Below are 20,800 nucleotides of genomic sequence, written 5' to 3'. Positions count from 1 at the left end.
AAGTAATTTTGGAATCTCACTTGTCTTTTAACATATTTTAAAAAGATACCTTTCTAACCTAGGGTCTCTTTTTCATTATTTAAACACATATAATGATTAGAATCCTGGTTTTATCTTTTTTTCCCTGTTTCTTCAATAATAAAAATCCAGAGTGCCATTTTTCTTATAACCAACCAAATGCATGCTTTCTCATAATCATCTATATACTTTTAAAAAGTGAAAAAAGACATAAAGACCAACCATTGGGAAAAAATCTACACTGCAAATGAGTTAAAGGGAAACATTAGGACCATGTGACTTCTCTGTGGAAAAGCCCAGAGAGGAAGATCCCATGCCTTTTCAGACCTATGCACAACTGTGGACTTAATGTGTCCACCAGCTCTAGTTTACCTGAAGTCCTACTGTTTAGCCTAAAATAAACACTTTTAATGAGCATGGCAAAGAAATGTTCTAATTAAAAATTTATGTTTCACATTTAACTAAACAAGTTTCAAAATGTTCCACTATACTAAAACACATTTAACTCTAAACACCATTGAATCAAGAATCAATAGATTTGAGTTCTGATCCTAGTTCTGTTAATGTGACTTTTGAGTAAGTCACTTGATCTCTCAAGAGGGACAGAGCTCACATTCCTCATTTACAAAATGAGATGGATGGATTTATTAGGCTCTGAGGTTTCTTCTAGCTATAAATTTGCTGTATTCTATAAGGAATGGTAGGAGGAGGACATATTTCTGAAACGCTCTCCCCCCAAATTAACTTTTCCAATGGACTATTTCTCTCATTAATACCATCATTCTTCCTGTATCATGCACTCAGAGCCATTTTTAATTATTTCCTTTTCCCTTCCCCAGGACTGTTACATGAAAATTGAATCGATAGCTTAGTAAGAAACAACATGCGAAAAGAGGAAATGTGAGGTAGCAAGATATTCTTTTATGGTAATAGGTAGATGCCCATACTGTTTTGCCCCCAAACCCCAGCTTTCTAAAATATTCTAAGCAGCAGCTAGCCCATGTTTCTGGGCTCCTCTGACTTGGCATACTCTTCACTCAACAAAAGATGCATGAAACCAACTGACTTTGGGTATTATGCCTCCACAAGGAACAGGGTGACATTAGGGAATCATACCTTCACAGACATCATGTATCCCTGACCCATTATTCTTTGTATTCTTTTTTTTTTTTTTTAAAGATTTTATTTATTTGACAGAGAGAGACACAGTGAGAGAGGGAACACAAGCAGGGGGAGTAGGAGAGGGAGAAGCGGGCTTCCTGCGGAGCTGGGAGCCCGATGCGGGGCTCGATCCCAGGATCCTGGGATCATGACCTGAGCCGAAGGCAGACACTTAACGACTGAGCCACCCAGGCGCCCCTATTCTTTGTATTCTTTATATTCTTTGTATTATTTGTTGAATTGCTGGTTTGGTTTGAGTCACTGGTTTAAAAAAAAAAAGCAGAGTGAAAATAAATTTTGACCAGCTTTTTGTTCCCAGTCTGGCTCATTTTTACTTTTCCATCCATACCTAGTCACAAAGTAGTTCGCCTGGATCATTCACAAAGTCTTACCAATATCATAAATATAACTTTACTAAAAATCAGTATCATAACTTTCCCTAAATCTTGAAAATTTTATTTAGTTCAGTGTATTCATTTATTCAGACATGGATTAAAGGTATGGTGGCTAAACAGTAATTTTAATAATTACAGCTAACTTTTATACAACATTTTTATGGACCATGGATTATTCTAAGTACTTTATATGCATGAACTCTTTTAATTCTTACCATAATCCTATGGGATAGATACTATTATATTCTCCACATTAAAGATGTAGAAACTGAGGCACAGAGAGGTTTTTGAGTTGCCCAAGATCACTTGCATAGGAAGTGGCAAAGCTGGGATTCCAACTGCTTCAGTGGCTATCCTTAATCCCAATGCTATAAACTGCCTCCCTGTATAGACTTGTACTTAAAAAAAAAACAAAAAAAAATTATTTTACGTCTTATACATATTGACTTATTTACTACCATATGTATTTAACAGCTTTCCTTAGAACCATTATAAATTTCCTTCATTATGAAACCAATTTTCAAAAATAAATTTTTTTAAGGCTAGATCTTCCCCCTGTGATATTTCAAAGTCACCAGAAATTTCTTTCTTTTTATCAATTACTGAAGTTGAAATTTCAATGCTTTAGCCTTTCCAAAGACTGAGAAACAACCCAAATGGATCTCAATTTGTTGACAGTCATTTAAAATACCTTATGCATTAGGGGCGCCTGGGTGGCTCAGTCGTTAAGCGTCTGCCTTTGGCTCAGGTCATGATCCCAGGGTCCTGGGATCGAGCCCCGCGTCGGGCTCTCTGCTCAGCGGGAAGCCTGCTTCTCCCTCTCCCACTCCCCCTGCTTGTGTTCCCTCTCTCGCTGTCTCTGTCAAATAAATAAATAAAATCTTTAAAAAAAATAAAAATAAAAATAAAATAAAATACCTTATGCATTAAAGTCCTATATTAGGAAATACAGAACTTGATATTCTATTCTTTATTTTCTCAACTCTCATGTATGTATTAGGATTCCTATCACAGACTGCTATGCTTTCTATTAACAATTGCAGAAATTCTGATTATTTTAATGATATGAGTGGGAATATTAATATATATCCAATAAGTAAGCGTATTAACATGTTATGGCTATTAAAATCCCCTTTGTAACTCCTCTATTAGTAATTTAAATATGTGCATGTATGAGGTAGAAATTGACAGGATCAGTCAGAATACACTATTGTAGCTTGACAAGCAAACAGAATTAATTGTCATATGTTTTACCCACCAAATCTGACGCTGCTTTCTTTATTCTTCAATGCACTTCTCTTTCTAGAAAATATTTTTATTTTATTAACTCTATAATCTTCAATATGCAATCCTAGCCATCTCTTGCTTTAATACAACACTGAAACAAAGATAATGTGAAAACAAATTTTAATTTCCATATTCTTTTATAACTTAGCACTCTATATTTCACATGATTTAAAAGTCATAAAATTATTATATATTTTTAGATTAGACCTAAAGATAGTCACAAATCATGGGGTTAAGGATTAACTAATGAATTTTCAGGTACAGTAAATACCTTATTAATTTGGAAAGTAGTACAGTAGAAAGTTTAAGTTATGGAGTACTTTAAAAAGGCAATTGTATTGCCTATCAACTAGGAATAATAACAAACATAGCTTGTAAGATGTGCTGATTACATTTTTAAGGAATTTTCTTTTAATAACTAGGTAAGAATGATTTAAACTTAGTATGCACTCTGTATCTAAATTGCTGCTTCTAAAGAATGTGGGTCTTAAAGTATGTTCCAAGGATTTAAGAATTTCTCCTAAAATCTGTTAATAATATTAATAGTATTAATAGTATATTATCACTAACTAGTTCTGTATCATTAATATACCTTTCATCTGACTATAAACATGTTCGTGTCTTGCTTTTTAGAAACCAACAAAACCCTCCCTAGAACCTCCTTCTATTCATAGCCCAACATCTGCAAACAGTAGTCCGTATTTCCTCATCTTTTATCTCCTCTCTCATTCACTTCTGAATTCAGAGCAATCTGGTTTCTGCCTCTATTTTTGCACTGAAAGTGACAAAATATTTTTCAATTCCTATCATACTTAATCTTTGCACTATTTGGTACAGACAGCTACTCCTTCCTTGACGTCTCCTCTCTTGCCAATCTTCCTAAGTAGTACAGCTTCCTAGTACCTTTCTTGTCCCTTACACATTTATTCACAGGCTCCTGGTAGGAGTTCCCAATTTAGGTAGCTGTCCAGCTCTAATTTCTCTTTTTTAATCTGATAGACAATGTAGGGAATTAAATTCTTAAATCCTTGACAATGTCAATTTCTATGCTAGAGGACCCAGCTTTCCTGTCATAACTAAATATCCAAGATTAGACATCTCACCCAAACTGAACCATCAGATGCAAAGAAATCCTGAAACTTGGAATGAAGGCTGGGATAGGGAACCACTTAGTGGTATACCAACCAAGTTAAATACAGTTAAATTCAAGAGAAGGTGCATGGATTTTTTCCTGAGGCCCTATAAGGCCCACTTCCCTTCCTTCTGAGACTAAAAGTTCATATAGTTGTTTTTGGGTTTGTTTTGGTTTGATTTTGTCAGAGACACACAATAAATCTTCTCCCTGTTCCACTGAACAAGAGCCACTGTTTTTTTCTTTGCTTAAATTAACCAGACTAGTTTTGTGTGATATTCAGAGAGTTCTCTCTAGAATCTGCTTCTCATTTTAACTACTTTCCCCAAACATTCTTCATTCAAAGCTACTGCTGCTTTTTATATAATTTTACCAGATTAGATTTTGTTGTTTTTTTCTAAAGTATTTTAACTTTTAGAAATTCTGTTTTACTTTTATTCATTTGGATTTCGTCCTCTTCCAATCTCAAAAAAATCTATTCCTATTAGTTTTCAGGTTGTAGTCTTTCCATATATCTCTACTCCCCTTGCCTGACTTGGGAAAGGAAATATAGAAAGTCTTCCTCCCTTTCTCTTCCAGTCCATTTCAGGCTGGAATTCTTCTTATTCTACATGCTTTTCAATGATTAGTCTCATCCATCTATTATCTCTATGATGAAAATTTAAAGTCTGTATCTCTAACCTAGTTCTTCCTCCAAAACCTCAACACATAATTCCAAACATTTACTAGGCAATTCCACATTGCTGTTTCAAAGGTCCCTTGAACTCAACATGTCCAAAATTTAATTCAAAATCTTTTCCTTAAACTGGCTTCTCTTCCTACATTACAGGGTCACCACCTCCCTAATCTCTCTCCTTGCCTTGCTCTAATAACTTAAATCAGGTGTCCGTCAACTGCAGCGCAGTCTGTGTTTTCTATGGCCAGCAAACTATGAATGGTCTTTACATTTCTGAAGAGTTGTAAAATTAAAAAGAAACAAAAAGAACAAGCCACAGTGGACATGTGTAGTCCATACATTCTAAAATATTTACTATCCGGCCCTTAAGAGAAAAAGTTTGCTGACCTTTGTCTTAAATGATCACCAAATTCTTTGACCCTTTCTCTTCCCTAATATATTAAATGGTAACCAAATGCTCTCAAATTTGACTTCTTCCTCTGTGTGCTTCCAGTGTCTTAAATCTGACATTATATCTTTCTGAAAAAAAATGGAAAAACCTCCTATCTGGCCTCCAAGACTCACACCTTGTGGTTTAATAAGAAATACATTTTGGTTATTCCTCCTTGTCTCCCTCTACCTCCCACCTTACTTTGTCCTATGAATCTCTTCCATTTGGCCATTCCTGAGTTGTATCCTTTCTAAAAATGCTGTAATCAGAACTACAACACTTTCCTATGAGTCATTCTAATGACTTACTGAACCTGACTAGGGGGTTGTGGGAACCCTCAAATATGTAGTCAGCTGGGCACAAGTAGACATCCCCTGGAGATGCCTTTTGAGGCTCTCATCTAACGTGGGTGCAGTCTTGTGGGACTGAGCCATTAACCTGTGGAGTCTGTGCTAACTATAGGTACTGTCAGAATTGAATTAAACTGAACTGTAGGACACTGAGTTTGTATCAAACTTGCATATTAGCATTAAACTTCTTCTTTTATAAACCAAATCAGATCATTCGCTACCCTGCTTAAATACCACTGAAGATTTTCCACAATGCGTAGGACAACTCCAGGCTTTTTATCTTTGCTTTGTATATATAGTTCTTCATATTTAATTATATTTTTTACCATAACTGTCCTTGATTAACAACTTGAAATAGCGTCCCAGCTGTAACTCCCTCTATTAAGGATGTTCTCAGTAGAAAATCATATTTATGGAAGCTATCTACTTCATCAGTGTCCACAGTATTATTTATAGGCCACATATAAGTATAACATAATTTAAGATCTTTAAACAAAAAAGTTATCTACAATTGTGGCTTAAACCATTTTTAAATGCTTCTTAAGAACTTAAGCCATTGGGGCGCCTGGGTGGCTCAGTCGTTAAGTGTCTGCCTTCGGCTCAGGTCATGATCCCAGGATCCTGGGATCGAGCCCCGCATCGGGCTCCCTGCTCGGCGGGAAGCCTGCTTCTCCCTCTCCCTCTCCCACTCCCCCTGCTTGTGTTCCTGCACTCACTCTCTCTCTCTGTCAAATAAATAAATAAAATCTTTAAAAAAAAAAAAAAAAGAACTTAAGCCATTTTTTAAAAAATTGTGAAGAGGTAAGAAAATATACTAGTGAAAAATCAAGGTTTAACATTTAAGCTATCGAATAAAATTTAAACGTGGTACCTTAAAACTCTTTCCAGTTTCCATTTACAAAAAAAGGAAATTAGATAAAAATTATCTTTAGGGACTCTTCTAATTTTAAAATTCTATTAACCATGTGATGTATTTCTCTAATAATCTTCTGTTTTATTGCCTTTGCAGTATATTTTTTAATTCTATAGTTTAATAGAAGGAAAATCTGTTGTTGGTTAAAGCAAATTCATATCAAATGACCTGAAAATCTATGTAAAAGGCAATCGGTGAAAATAAATATAGGATTTCTTCATGTTAAATCTGAAAATCCATCACTATACTTGCTTTTTACTTTATTTGCTGCTTAACATATCTCAACAGTGAACCTATCATATCAACATAGTCATCATGATCCAAGCTGCAAATAATAGAGAGTGTCAATGTCAATTTTGCTTTCTCACACTTGCTTCCCTTCACTTCATCTGATTTTAATAATTCCTGTCAAACCACAAACAGTCCAAATTACCTTCATGACACAGAAGCTTTCAAAGAGCAGACAGAATCTCAACTTTCATTTAGCAACTACAAAAGAAAGCTGTCCAGCTGGACAAATATTATTTCCACACTTGACAATCTCTACAGTTGAGCATGCATTTTAATTTTAACTAAACCTGCCAGGAGTTTGATATGAGCTTCTTGTTTTGTGTAGATTGACTCACAGGATTATCAGACCAATGACTGTAATTGTGATGAAAGAACCCAGCATTTTTCTACTAAAAGATAAATCATATACCAAAGCTGAAGTATCAAAATGAACATGTAAGACATAATGTGAAGGCATACATTACAGGAGGAAAACTACTTAAATTAGATGGTTTAATCACTAAATAAAGTCTAAACATACAGAATACAGAATACATTTTTTTTTTTAATAGTAGGTTCGATTTATTAACCCAATGTGAGGCTTGAACTCACGACCCTGAGATCAAGGATCATGTGCTCCACTGACTGAGCTAGACAGGCACCCCCAGAATATGTTCTTGATATAATTTTAAAAAGAAAAAGCTAGTAAGTAAAAATGAAATGTAAGAAAGTTAAAATTTTATCCATATATACCATTGAGAAACAGGTTCTAAGAATAAAATGAGATTTTTAAATTGTTTTGGGCTGACTCAATGAGTAGTCAAATTTCTAGAACAGGTCTATGTATCAAATTATTTAATAAAACTGATGTTCTTGATAAGATATTAAAAAGTCCACTCTAAACTAATCAATGTGCCCTTGTACAAAGTAAAACTTCAAAAAAAATCGTAGCAAAAAGAAATGATGACACTAAGTTTGTAGAAAAGTATTAGAATAAAAGCTACAGTGTACAACTATATTAAAGACTATTATATCTCGAAGTTTATTAAATTTAAGTCTAAAAGTTTCAAATGGTAAACTATTTCTGGGAACATTTCCTGTCTCAGCAAGGCCTAAATTCCTTCTATAGCTATTAGAACCTCACAAAGACACAAATGGCAAGTCTTCCCTCCAACCTGTTACACTTGACACTAATTCTGGGCTCTCCCTTCTCCAAAGGCCAATCCATTGACTATTAGAGCACTGTTTCTCCCCCAACTCTATCCTGGACACCACAGCTGTTGCCCTTACCAGCTCCTTCCCTTTTCTTCCTCTTGGTCATTGGACTGGACAGATTAATCCACATCCATGTCTTCTGCTACAACATGTGTGTTGGAGCACCTGTTCTATCTATCCAACTCCATACTGGATAACTCTCATGGATGTTCCACAGGCACCTCAAACTCAACATGTCCCCAGACAATCTTATCATCTCCCCTCTGAAACTTCCTTCCTTTCTTGAGGTCCCTATGACAGTTAAGAGCACCACTATCAATTCAGATATCCATGTCACTGAGTGGGAGTCACCTTCCACATTCTAACATTCTCTCACTAATCTCATAGCCAAATGATCAGTTTTTTCTGTTATCTCTCATATCCATCCATTTCCTACTGCTCCTGTGTAGATTCAAAGTCCATCATCTCCTTCTACTTCATTTTCTATCCTACCATCAGAATGATCTTTTTAAAACAGAGACAGGAATCAGTGTTAATAGCAAGATTTTAAATCCACAGGACTGGGAGAAAAGTCATATTCTTAAGAGAAAGAAAAATCAGAAGGAGTTAATTTGTAGAGGGAAATTTGGCAAGGAGGGGATCACCCAAACCAGGATGTTTTTTAGAATAAAAAAGGACTCTGAAAAACAAACTGAGGGTTCTAGAGGGGAGGGGGGTGAGGGATGGGTTAGCCTGGTGATGGGTATTAAAGAGGGCACATACTGAATGGAGCACTGGGTGTTATATGCAAACAATGAATCATGGAACACTACATCAAAAACTAATGATGTAATGTATGGTGATTAACATAACATAATAAAAAAAAAGGTAGTGAAAATAACTAAAATTAAACCATTTTTCAAATTTTATTAACCAATTAAACAGTTTTATTTTATATGTGGACCTACATAATATTCAAAAACAATTTTCAAAAATAACATTCTTTCAAAAAATTCTTATATCTGTGCTCATTAAAGTAAAAAGCCTATATTATTTCAATATCAAAAATATACATGATTCATTTTCATATACTTTTTTAAAGATTTATTTATTTTTAAGAGAAAGAGCACACATTGGGGGGAGGGGCAGAGGAGGCTAGAGAGAGAGACAATCTCAAGCAGACTCCCAACTGAGCAAGGAGCCCAACTGGGGGCTTGATCCCATTAGCCTGAGATCATAACCTGACTGGAAATCAAGAATCGGATGCTTAACTGACTGAGCCACCCAGGCGCCCCTCATTTTCATTATATTTCAAAGAATTTCTTAGTTGTATCTGTCACAGATATTTTTCTGAGGAAAGCATTTTTTTATGATTGTACTATTTTTATATTTTTCCAAATTGCATTTTAACGTTAGTAAATCTTACTTTATGGTAAGATTTTTATGGTAACATTGACCTTTTTTAAAAAAGCTTTATTTATTTGAGAGAGAGAGCACGAGCGAGCAAGTAGGGGGAAGGGACAGAGGGACAGAGAGAATCCTCAAGCAGTCTCCCCACAGAGTGCAGAACCCCACACGGGCTCAATCTCAGGACCCTGAGATCATGACCTAGCCAAAACCAAGAGTTGGCCACTTAACCGAGCCACCCAAGCACCCTAAGGGTGAGTAAATTTTAAATTGCTAACACCTATATCGTCTTCCTCAGGTGTTAAGTTATCTGGTGAATTTATTAAGTTCACAGCAAATTTTGCTAAATGAAGAATATCTTCAATTTTAATTTTTAATAATAAAATACATTCTTAAAAGTAGTAGTTTTTGGTTTATTGTCTCCGTGCAGAGTGCCTTTTTTGGACCAATAATTAAAAAAAAAAAACTCAAATACCCATAAATTAAATTTCTGAAATTAAAAAAAAACTCATCAATATTTATGATTATTTTTTAGTGTTTTGCTAAATTTAGATGCTGCAGAATTATGGGACTTCCCAGTTCAACTTTACTCTGAACTAGAATATCAATTTATACAATTTTTAAAAATATAAGCTCCATGAAAAGATTTTTCTCATAAGTCTACATCTTTCAAAACACAATTATGGAATTCTACAACTAAATCTTGTACACCATTTGAGTTCTTATCATTTAATTTGTTCAGTTTCCCCTTAAATTTCATGGGGATACATTTCAAGGTCTTCCTATATGTGAGCTTTGTTTTCAATAATTCAGTTCCCTAAATGCTTCACATAAAATGATTTTTTTTTTCTCCACCATTTGTTGAACACTTTCATTAGAGATTTCTAACCGATTTTGAAGAAAGTACAACAAAAAAATTAGAGGATAATTTTACCAGAGTATTTAATAGTGGACACATGGATGGCTCAGTTGGTTAAGTGTCTGCCTTTGGCTCAGGTCATGTTCCCAGGGTCCTGGGATCTAGCCCATGTTGGGCTTTCTGCTCAGTGGGGAGTCTGCTTCTTCCTCTCCCTCTGCCCTTTTCCTCTGCCTGTGCTCACTGTCTCATGCTCTTTCTCTCAAATAAATAAATAAAATCTTAAAAAAAAAAAAGTATTTAATACCCTAATAGGCACTTAAAGTCAATTTATAAAAAACAGTAATTCTACAATGTTTCAAACATTTCTAAAATCCAAAAAGAAAAAGTACATACTGCCACGCTTAAGTTATTTGTTTTCTTCAAAAGCAGTCTAATCATAAAAAGTTAAGGCTGGTTATCTTATGTATGTATAAATATTTGTACTTTTTGACAAGAACATCTATTTAGATTGGTAGATTTTGAAGATTTTTGGGGTGTAATTACGAATTACCATGTCATCACAACATATTTCAAGTATAATTCTCTTCATAGGTTCTATTTAAAAATTTTTATGATGTTATGCTCCATCACAATATGTTTTTAATATCACCAAGACTAAAAAGCTTTATCATGTTGCAGTTTGGAATTCAATTTATAATAGTATTCACAATAATGCTAAGTATTTCATCTTTTACAGAATCAACTTATAAATGCTTTACTTTGATTCCGTGAATTAGGCATGAAACTTGAACCATTATTGGAATTAATTCATTTTTTTATTTGAAGTATCCAAGGATACTGATATAAAACTGGCATTATTTAACTGTTGATAAAGTTCTATTAATGGAGCCAATACATTAAGAGCTATTGATTCACCTTTCATATATGAACAAGAAAACTCATAACTGCAAATGAGAGAAATTAATTTAGAACAGCCACCTGATCTAAGTGAAAAGTAAAGTTTCACAGAGTGGTACACAAATGTACCTTCTGCACCTAAGTATTTTATGTAGCTTTTTCAGGCACAATCTTAAAATATGACTGTGCAAGAGATGTTGATGATGCTTCAACAGATAGATGTCTTCTTATTTTCATGTGATCAGTGATGTCATTATAGCCCCCATTGTGTGAGTTACACATTAATTCATTTCAGCAGGTCAAAGGATATTCAGTGCTGTGTGTGTGTGTGTGTATGTGTGTTACCCAACAATAAACAAGTAGTTGTAAATGTGTAATACATGATAAAGACTTAGTAGTAATAGAGTTTAGACTGCATTCATTCTATGGCAAGACTGAACACAGGCTGGGAAACGATGTGCAGGCCAAGGGCAAGGGCATGGGCACAGCACAAGTGGCTGACACATTAGTGATGAGCAGAGGTAGCAGCATCAAATAGTTGTGCCACCAGCATCACCCAAGACCTGAAAAAGTTAGCTGTACCTAAGTGCTCATGCCAGAGTGCATTCACTTTATAAACAAATACCTTCATGCTGCCCTTGAAGAAGATGTGTTAGCTATTATTACTTCCGGAAAGGATCTGGAAAAAGGAAATGGGCAATGGCCAATTTAACCATATGTTAAAGTGAGAATTCTGTTTACTACACTGGCATCTCACATATGACATGATGTCAGAATGCAGAAGTACAAAATCTAACCTAAGCTTGGTTTAATGATATGCAACTATTAAGCAATACTTCATTCAAAAATAAAAATCTGAGGGGCGCCTGGGTGGCTCAGTTGGTTAAGCGTCTGCCTTCGACTCAGGTCATGATCCCAGGATCCTGGGATTGAGCCCTGCATCCAGCTCCCTCCTTAGAGGGGAGTTTGCTTTTCCCTCTTTCTTCCCCCCACTGATGCTAGCTCACGCTCTCTCTTTCATTCAAATAAATAAATAAATATCTTTAAAAAAATAAAAATCCAAAAAATGAAAAATCTGAGACAAATGCTAAGCCAGATGAAATACGACAAAAGGCAGAAAATGAGACTATCTTGGGCAAACTGGTTATTTATCAGAATATGTGATATTTTAAATAAAAATATAACATAGATAAAATGGATCTTATGTATGCATAAAAATGATAATCTAGTTCTGTATGGCATGACGAAAAGATTTCCAGAGAGCTGTCTTATTTCATTAAAAAAAAAAATAAGTTGTAGATCTATATACCATAATACAGTAAAATACTTTTGAAACAAACAAACCATCCCAAATTATCAGGAAGGAAACTCAACAAACTATTAGTGCTAATCTGTGGGCAGTGGAACTAAAATGGGACAGGGAAAAAGGAAATGTTCACTCTTAATAACTTCCTTTATTTATTTGACCTTATTATAATGAGCATGTCTTAATTTTTACACAAAAAGCAAAAACAAATTTAAAAAATACAAAAAATATTATAAGACATCGACTAATTTAGTGTCAACTGAGTGGTACAAGTAACGAATGACCTAGAATCCTGCACTGGGAAGTTCCTTCGAGGCAGATGGAGATAGAGAAGTCAAGCCATCCAAAAAAGGAAGTGAAGGTATTCCTAAAGGTGGGAGCCAAGTGATCTTCCAAAATCCATAGCCTCACAGGCCCCACAGTTGAAGACATTTAATCTCTCACTATACATAGGTTCAAGCCCTCTCCTATTCTGGAAACGATCCAACAACTAGTGAAGAGAGGACATCGGAAGCCTCAGACAGTAACTTGAGAAGTGAATAATGAGTTTGGCTCCTGCTTATTTCTATCCTCTTCCACAACCTGGGCTCTTACTAACTTGCTTATTACCAGTATATAATTAGGTCCCCATCTTGAGATTTCTTTGTATGTACTGGGATCCCACTCTTAAACCCCAGCCACAGCTACCTGCTTCAGGTTCCTGAACCACCACCAACAGCGGGCTCTGGTAATTAAAATGATGAGAATATCCCTAGAACATAAATGGAACTGTTTGGGGGAGCCAGAGCAGAAAACTAATGGATGAAAATAGTGGAAGATAAAACTAAAGACGTATGGGGCACTTGGTTGGCTCAGTCAGTACAGCATGCAACTATTCATGCAACATTCATGCAACTATTGATCTCAAGGTTGTGAATTTGAGCATAATGTTGGGCCTAGAGCTTACTTAAAACAAACAAACAAAAACTGAAGAGGTATGCTATGGCCAGACAGGTATGCTGAGGCCTTTTTTCCTCTAGAAAGAAAATATTTGGATCTTATCCTATACAAAACAGTGAGTCAGAGTTTTTTGTTTTTGTGTTTGTTTTACTAAGGCAATACCTAACTAATGTTGTATAAATGTTTTTCAAACAGAGTGTTAAGAAGGTTTGAGATAAGAGGTAGGAAGATCAATCAGGACAGTGAATTAATCCACATGAAGGTGATGATGAATAAGAAGAGGATGAGCCACAAGAAAAGGAAAGGTGGCATTTGAAATGACTTTCCAGAGTATACACAGCTTGGGATTATTGAATGAAGCAGGCAATTATAGCTGAGAGAAAACCAGGCAGGTATTACATGTCCCAGGCATAAACAAGCTTGGATTTTAAACACAACTCATCTTGTGGCTAAGAAAAAAAGATGGGCATCATACAGAACAGGGCATGCTTATTGTCAGAGGCTCCAACAGTCTTGCCGAAAGTTGTTATAGATATCATCCAGTAGGGCAACCCTCTTGGGTCCCCACCCTCCTCAGGAGCTTTGTACTACCATTTTGCTATGGCTCAATAAACCTTGCTTTTGCTACACACGCACGTGCGTGCACGCACACACATACACACAGACACACAGAGACACACACACACACACACACGCGCGCGCGCCTAGATATCATCCAGTGCATGTCCATGCTGGCCTTTAAGAAGCTAGCTGAGGAGTGGGTTAGTAGTATGGTCCCCATAAAGTTTTTTGCTGGTTAGGGCCTAAGGGCAGAACACGGTAGTGAGATGAGGCTACATGACAGTTTGTATAGAAAGAGCTATTACAAAGGAAATTCTGAAACTTTAATCTGGATGACAGTTATGAATAGATTTTTTTTTTTAAATATAGGAGGTAAATGGTGATAAGAAGGCATGGCATGGCAAATGCAATTTCACACAGATGGTTTTGAGTGTATTATACAAATGGAAATGTCCAGAATAGAGATGGAGGCAATATATGAGGGGAATGCATGAAAAAACATATTGCTCGTAATGTCACACTGAAATTCCAAAGACTGGGATTCAGATAGTATCTTTCAAAATTTTTGGACTATGATCCACAGGTTAAAAAGTGCATTCTAATCTCATGCATATGTGTGCACACACCCATCTTAAAAGTTTAATGAAACATTGCTTACCCTTAATGTTTGCTTTGATATTTCCTATTCTATTCCTTTTCCTCTCTTCTTTCTTATTTATTTTTTAGCACCCACAGCCTCTAAATTGATTTAAGTACCTGCATTTTGGCTTAGAGATTTTTAGATTAAAGAGAACCCTATGATCATTATGTAGAACCATCTGCAAAGACATGACTAATAAATCTGGAAGAGATGTTTTTTGAGAAAGGGTAAAAAAAAAATTAAGGACTGGAATGGGATCACTAACAGAGGGCAGGGAGAAAGACCAAAGAAGATAAAGAAAATGGAAAACAAATAGCATCAAATTCATGTCTTTGCCTTTACTGCAGTGTTTCTCAAAGTCTAGTCGAAGACTAATTGAAGCAGAATTACCCCACCTACTGTTAAAAATTCAAATACCTGGGCCTCATCCCAGGCCTAGTGAAGAGAACTCTCTAAGTGTGGGTCTTGTTTTGGCAGTTTAAAAGTTTTCCAGGGCATTCTTTTCACCAACTCTTTTTATCTCCATGCCTTTCACAAATCAGCTTTCAAAATGGTACTTACTTTCCAGGAACATGCAATCTCACTTCACACATTAGATATATTCTTTTTTTTTTTTTTTTTTAATATTTTATTTATTTATTTGACAGAGAGAGACTCAGCGAGAGAGGGAACACAAGCAGGGGGAGTGGGAGAGGGAGAAGCAGGCTTCCCGCTGAGCAGGGAGCCCGATGCGGGGCTCGATCCCAGGACCCTGGGATCATGACCTGAGCCGAAGGCAGACGCTTAAACGACTGAGCCACCCAGGCGCCCCTAGATATATTCTTGAAAAGTTGTTAAGTGAGTACTTCCCCTAAAGACTGTAATGATTAATTTCAGAATTACGTTCACCCAGAAGGAAACAAATAAGCTACTGGAGCATTCAGTCTTTAAACAAACATTCTTTATCCACTTAATTTTTCTGTATTACTTATGCAAGTGGATAGCCAAATGGGCTTATAATCCTCATTATCTTTATTCAATTTAAAAGCACATATATTTAAATATTCGATATATTAACACATTTCATTTTGATTTTGAATTGATTTCACTGGAATTAACTGGTTAAGTACCACAATCAAGTGGCATTTAGCAGAACTCACAGGCAGGGAAGCGCCTCAGTGAGACATTTTTCTGAAAAATACAAATACTGAAGTTTATGGCTTGGACTCTTAATAGCAAAGATATCCCTTTATGTGGTGAGTTCTGCTAACAAAACTTTTTATCAATTTATTACCAATTGATAACCAAGAAGTATGAGATATGAATCTATTCTATTCTAAGATGGAAATGATAGCTAACAACAATAAACTATAGAAGCTAACATTTATTCACTTGCCTCGTATCAGGCTCTGTTCTAGATCCTCTGCATGGCTTACTCATTTCATCTTGACAGTAATCCTGTGAAGTAAGTACCATGTAGACCTAATTTCCCCAGTGATGAAGCTGAGATACAGAGAGCTGTTTAACTTTCCTGAGGTCCCACAAAACTAGAAATAGAAGCTGAAATAGGCAGCCAGTCTCTAGAGTTTGTACTCAGTGTGCTACATAGTGATTGTAAGAAAGTCTCAGGCCTTGAAGAAGTTAGCTGCTTTGTGGAGAGAAAGACTTCCTATTGTTTACACTCTGGAATGTTTCCTACCCTGTTCTTTTCTTTTCTTTTCTTCCTTCCTTCCTTCCTCCCCCTCTCTCTCCTTCAAGAGAGAGAGAGAAAGAGAAAGAGAAAGAGAATCTTAAGCAGGCTCCATGCCCTGCTGGAGCTGGAGCCGAACATGGGGCTCGATCTCACAACTGTGGGATCATGACCTGAGCCAAAATCAAGAGTTGGATGCTTAAACAACTGAGCCACCCAGGCGCCCCTCCTCCTACTCTTTACACAATTGATTTTAAGATAACTTGGGTCTACATGGGATCCCTGCTCATATTTACTTATCAGATCTCATTATAATACACTTTATATATGATAGGAATCCCTAAAATAGCATAAAGATGAGAATTTAGTATTACACTGTAGAAAAAAATAGAAATCTGTTTTTAAAAAATTTATTCTGTATATAAGGGCAGGAGAGCATAGTGGTTTAGAACTATGCTCTCAAATGTAATGAACCAATAATCTAGGAATCTTGTTAAAAATGTAGATTTTCAGTAGGTCTGGGGTGGAGCCTGAGATTTTGCAATTCTAACAAGTTCCCAGGTAATGGGTCCCTGTGGCCCAGGGACCACATTTTGAGTAGTGAGGGTTTGGTATACAAACTTTGGAGTCACATTGCTGGTGTGTGACTTCCAGCTCCATTACTAACTAGTTTTGCAACCTTCTTGTGAGCCTCTACCACATCTGTAAAATAGCGAGATCATTAAAGTGTTGTTATGAGGATTACATGAGATAATCCATAGATAATATGTAGAATAGCTGCTGGCATATAGAAAGCACTCAATAAATATTAACACTTAATATTACAGAAAACTATTAAAAGCATATATTGTAACCCATTAGAAAGTCATTTATAGAACTGACTGATATAGCAGAAACACTAAATAAAATTTCATCATTCTTTCCCAGGCAGTCACTAGAACATCACTGTACATCGATTGACATTAAATATATGTTAGATCCACTACCCAGCTTTATTAAATACATAAATCTGGAACTGCTCTAAATGAATTTGCATGAAGCTGGCTTGGCTTATAATATTTAAAAAGAATATTTTGTTTCTCTGCCAGAAAACTTTTTTATATCTCAAGTGTACAGTGAGTTCTAATTCATTTATTTGAATAGCTTCCTCTGAATTTAGAAACAGCCATTTTTGGTTAAAACTTTTCATTTTTATCAAATCAAAATCAGAACTAATATTAGTATGAATAATAATCATGTTTTTAAAAATTTGTTCGGGGTGGCTGGCTGGCTCAATTGGTGGGAGCATGCAACTCTTGATCTCAGGGTTGTGAGTTTGAGCCCCATGTAGGGTATAGAGATTACTTAAAAATAAAATCTTAAAAAAAAGAGGGGGGGCATTTGTTATTCTGGGGAAAAAAAAAGTTGTTCAGACAAGGACACCAGTATAGTTTTTTTTTTTCTTTTTTAAGATTTTATTTATTTTTTCGACAGAGAGAGACACAGCGAGAGAGGGAACACAAGCAGGGGGAGTGGGAGAGAGAGAAGCAGGCTCCCCGCCGAGCAGGGAGCCCGATGTGGGGCTCGATCCCAGGACCCTGGGATCATGAGCTGAGCCGAAGGCAGACGCTTAATGACTGAGCCACCCAGGAGCCGGCACCAGTATAGTTTAAATGAGTTTAAAGGATTTAGCCCAAACCTTCACAAACGTACACATTTTCAAACCACTACACAATGCAGCATAATTCTCTCTCATTGTTGAAGATGGGCTTCAAAAGAATATTACTTGTTGGAACTGTGATGATTTAATAATGATGTGATATGGGAGGGTCCAGTGGGTAGGAAAAGTAAAGTTAGGACTAGAAGTGAAGATAAAATTTCATAGCATCATCCCAAATGAAAACTATTAAAAATTTCTAAAATTCAACACTGCTTGAAAAATAGAGATACCAGGGAATGAAGTGGAATACACTAGAAAAGAAAGATTAATGCTTGCTCAGTCACTGATAAAAACCAGGAAAGGTAAAACCTGGTGGTTCAATCAAGGAGGAGATGAGACTTAACGTGGTATTATAGGTTGGTCAGTATCTTTGCGTCAGCAAGAAAAGATCAATAAGTAATTTGCTTCTCTTTTAATCTTTTGTATCTCTCACAGAGGTGATGAAAAAGACAACTATGGGACAGATTCTAATATGTTTATTTTTCTAAATTAAAACCAGATTCAGCATAGGGGCGCCTGGGTGGCTCAGCTGTTAAGCGTCTGCCTTAGACACAAGTCATGATCCCAGGGTCCTGGAATCGAGCCCCGCATTGGGCTCCCTGCTCAGCGGGGAGCCTGCGTCTCCCTCTCCCCTCCTCCCCACTCATCCTCACTGGTGCGCACGCATGCTCTCTGTCAAATAAATAAAAACCTAAAAAAAAAAAAAAAAAAAAAAAACCAACTAGATTCAGCACAGACATTGCAGACCTGAGCTGTGAGATCATGACAGTTAAGAATCCAGGAAAAGAGAGGAATGTGGGTGAATAAATTACTGTTTCCCTTCTCCTTCTCCTTTTGCTCTTTCCCTGCAGAATGCTCCTAGTTGCTCCTTTAATGAGCGGTGGGGTACTAGAAAATTTTTTAACGCACAACATATCATATTTTACTTCAGATTTTACTTTCTATAACAAGTTTATTTAAAAAAAACCCAAGATTTTGGCCCACCCCTAGAAAATCTGCATAGAAGTGTTTTATAAAAGGACTGCCACATGAAGTTTTAAGGCAGGCTACATATACTCAAGTACACTGAATAAAGATTATTCAAATGAAATAACCATCATGCTTAACTTGTACTTTTAGTGAAAAAAATATCAAGCGTGGGAATTGTGATTTTCAACATCTAGAGAGGTGATAAACAACAAGATCCAATGGTTAGGATGAGAGGGATGGGAAGAATAGACTGTGAACAACAGAATTATATCAACATCTCATGTCTTGTTACTTCGGTCTATACTAGTCTGAATCAAATTCCTGAAAAAAAAAAAAAAAAAAAAAACAGAAGTTTACTAAAATGCCTGAGCTAACTTTTCCATTTACGAGGCAGGTACTACCTGTCTTTCAACAGCAGAGAAGCAAGGAATTCCACTTCATTGTGACCTATTTCTGCCTCTTAGATTTATCATATGCATTTCTTAATGACCCCAAACCAAAGGAAATGTAGAAACCTATTTGAAAAGCTGACATTAAGGTTGTGACACCAACCAAAACAACAAGAGAATTTAAAGTTAAATTGACACACCATCCCCAAATGAGTCTGTTGCACTCCTCATTTAAAAAACAGTTTCTATGTGAATATAGTGATGGCATGTCAGTGTCTGCTTTGAAACTCCTGAATTTTGTCATTTGGTGTTTGTGTCACAACCTTAATATTATTTAAATATACTTTTTAATATCTATTATTTAAAAAATATCTTTGAATTGAAGATATTCCTAAAGCTTTGAAGAAGCCAACCTCAAAGCACTGAATTCCTAGCATGCCACTTTTACTAGAAGTGGTGCATAAAACATTTGCTGTTGACAAATCTAATTCATTAAAAGGTGAGATGGATGCATTTTAAAGTAACTGGCTGGCATCATTATCTGCAGCACCTTTTATAAATTATTCCTCTTTTCCCTTTTGACTGAACTTGTCACAGTTCCCTTTCAGAGTCTGAATGTTATGTCTTAGAGTCAATGCTTTCAACATGTTTAGACAAGTCATAAGTTAAACAAGCAGGGGTACTTTATTTCCTAGAAATGAGAAAGGAGCAGAAATGCTTACAGATTATTTCATTCAATTCACTGATTTTTAACTAAAGACAAGTAAAGTCAGTTAGTGGTGGTTTTATCTCACACAAAGGATTTAAAAATTAAACTATACTGTTTGGGTAGAAGGCAGCATTTCAAAGAAAGGTACATAAAAAGAGAGGCTGGCAGCCCTGCTGCACTGTTGTGCAGAAGACTCAGTTTAAAATTGAATTGTGCTTCCCCTGACATGGGAGATCAGGTACATCATAAGGCTGACAGCTGGCTGGCACAGTAACTTTCTCAAGGAAAATGCTAACTGTATTTCTCTTGGAGGCCAAAGGAATAGAATTATAGAAGCCTTCAAGGAGACAGAGCAGGCAGAGAACAAATTATTCAAAATACGAAGAAAAACATTTCTTACCTAATTTTGTTTCAGAAGACTCAAAGAATGAGCTGGTCTTCTAATCCCAAATAAGTGGAAAATTATTTCCTTCCAGGTGGTCAGTAGAAGAGCTGCCCTTTCTTATTATCCTCAGCTGAGTTTTTTTTTTTTTTTTCCCCAACATATACAAAATACACCTATAAGATAATGAGATAAAACTTAATCACTGTCACCATGGAGAGGGTAGAGTCACATTACTTGTCTACATTGGTAGTGACATTATTATCATTAAGTTCTGACATACAGGCATGAGTCGAGAGTTGCTGGAAATGTATAAAGACGTGCTAAAGTTGGGGTACCTAAGAAAAGCTTATTAACAAGATGATCCATAGGTTATAGGCACGTGAGTAACAGAGGCACCTAGGAAAATGTACATTCAAAACATCCCTTTCCTTATCACTGATTTTTCAAATGTTCCTCAATAAATGTAGATTATAGAGAGTAAAGGATGGATGCAGCACATAAAACAAGCAATGCCTTTCAATACAATTCCTTTTTTCCTGTTTAGT

The 20,800-nt window shown here is 36.0% G+C and overlaps 1 protein-coding gene across 6 annotated transcripts in view; it reads right to left on the bottom strand.

Moving 5' to 3' along the window:
- KIAA0825 (KIAA0825 ortholog) overlaps window positions 1–20,800 on the bottom strand; it is a 396,162-nt gene that overhangs the window by 351,985 nt on the left and 23,377 nt on the right. For 5 of the 6 annotated variants that reach the window (XM_032403994.1, XM_032403993.1, XM_032403999.1 and 2 more), the window contains exon 2: window positions 20,271–20,428. The gene's annotated coding sequence lies outside the window, so the exon portion shown is untranslated. Of the gene's footprint in view, window positions 1–1,789; window positions 1,973–20,270; window positions 20,429–20,800 lie in introns of all 6 variants that reach the window. The other variant, XM_032403995.1, reaches the window with a different exon arrangement.

The sequence above is a fragment of the Phoca vitulina genome, unplaced genomic scaffold, assembly GCF_004348235.1.
Source record: "Phoca vitulina isolate PV1807 unplaced genomic scaffold, GSC_HSeal_1.0 scaffold6, whole genome shotgun sequence".
Taxonomy (NCBI): Eukaryota; Metazoa; Chordata; class Mammalia; order Carnivora; family Phocidae; genus Phoca; species Phoca vitulina.
This window is presented reverse-complemented; position numbering and strand designations above follow the sequence as displayed.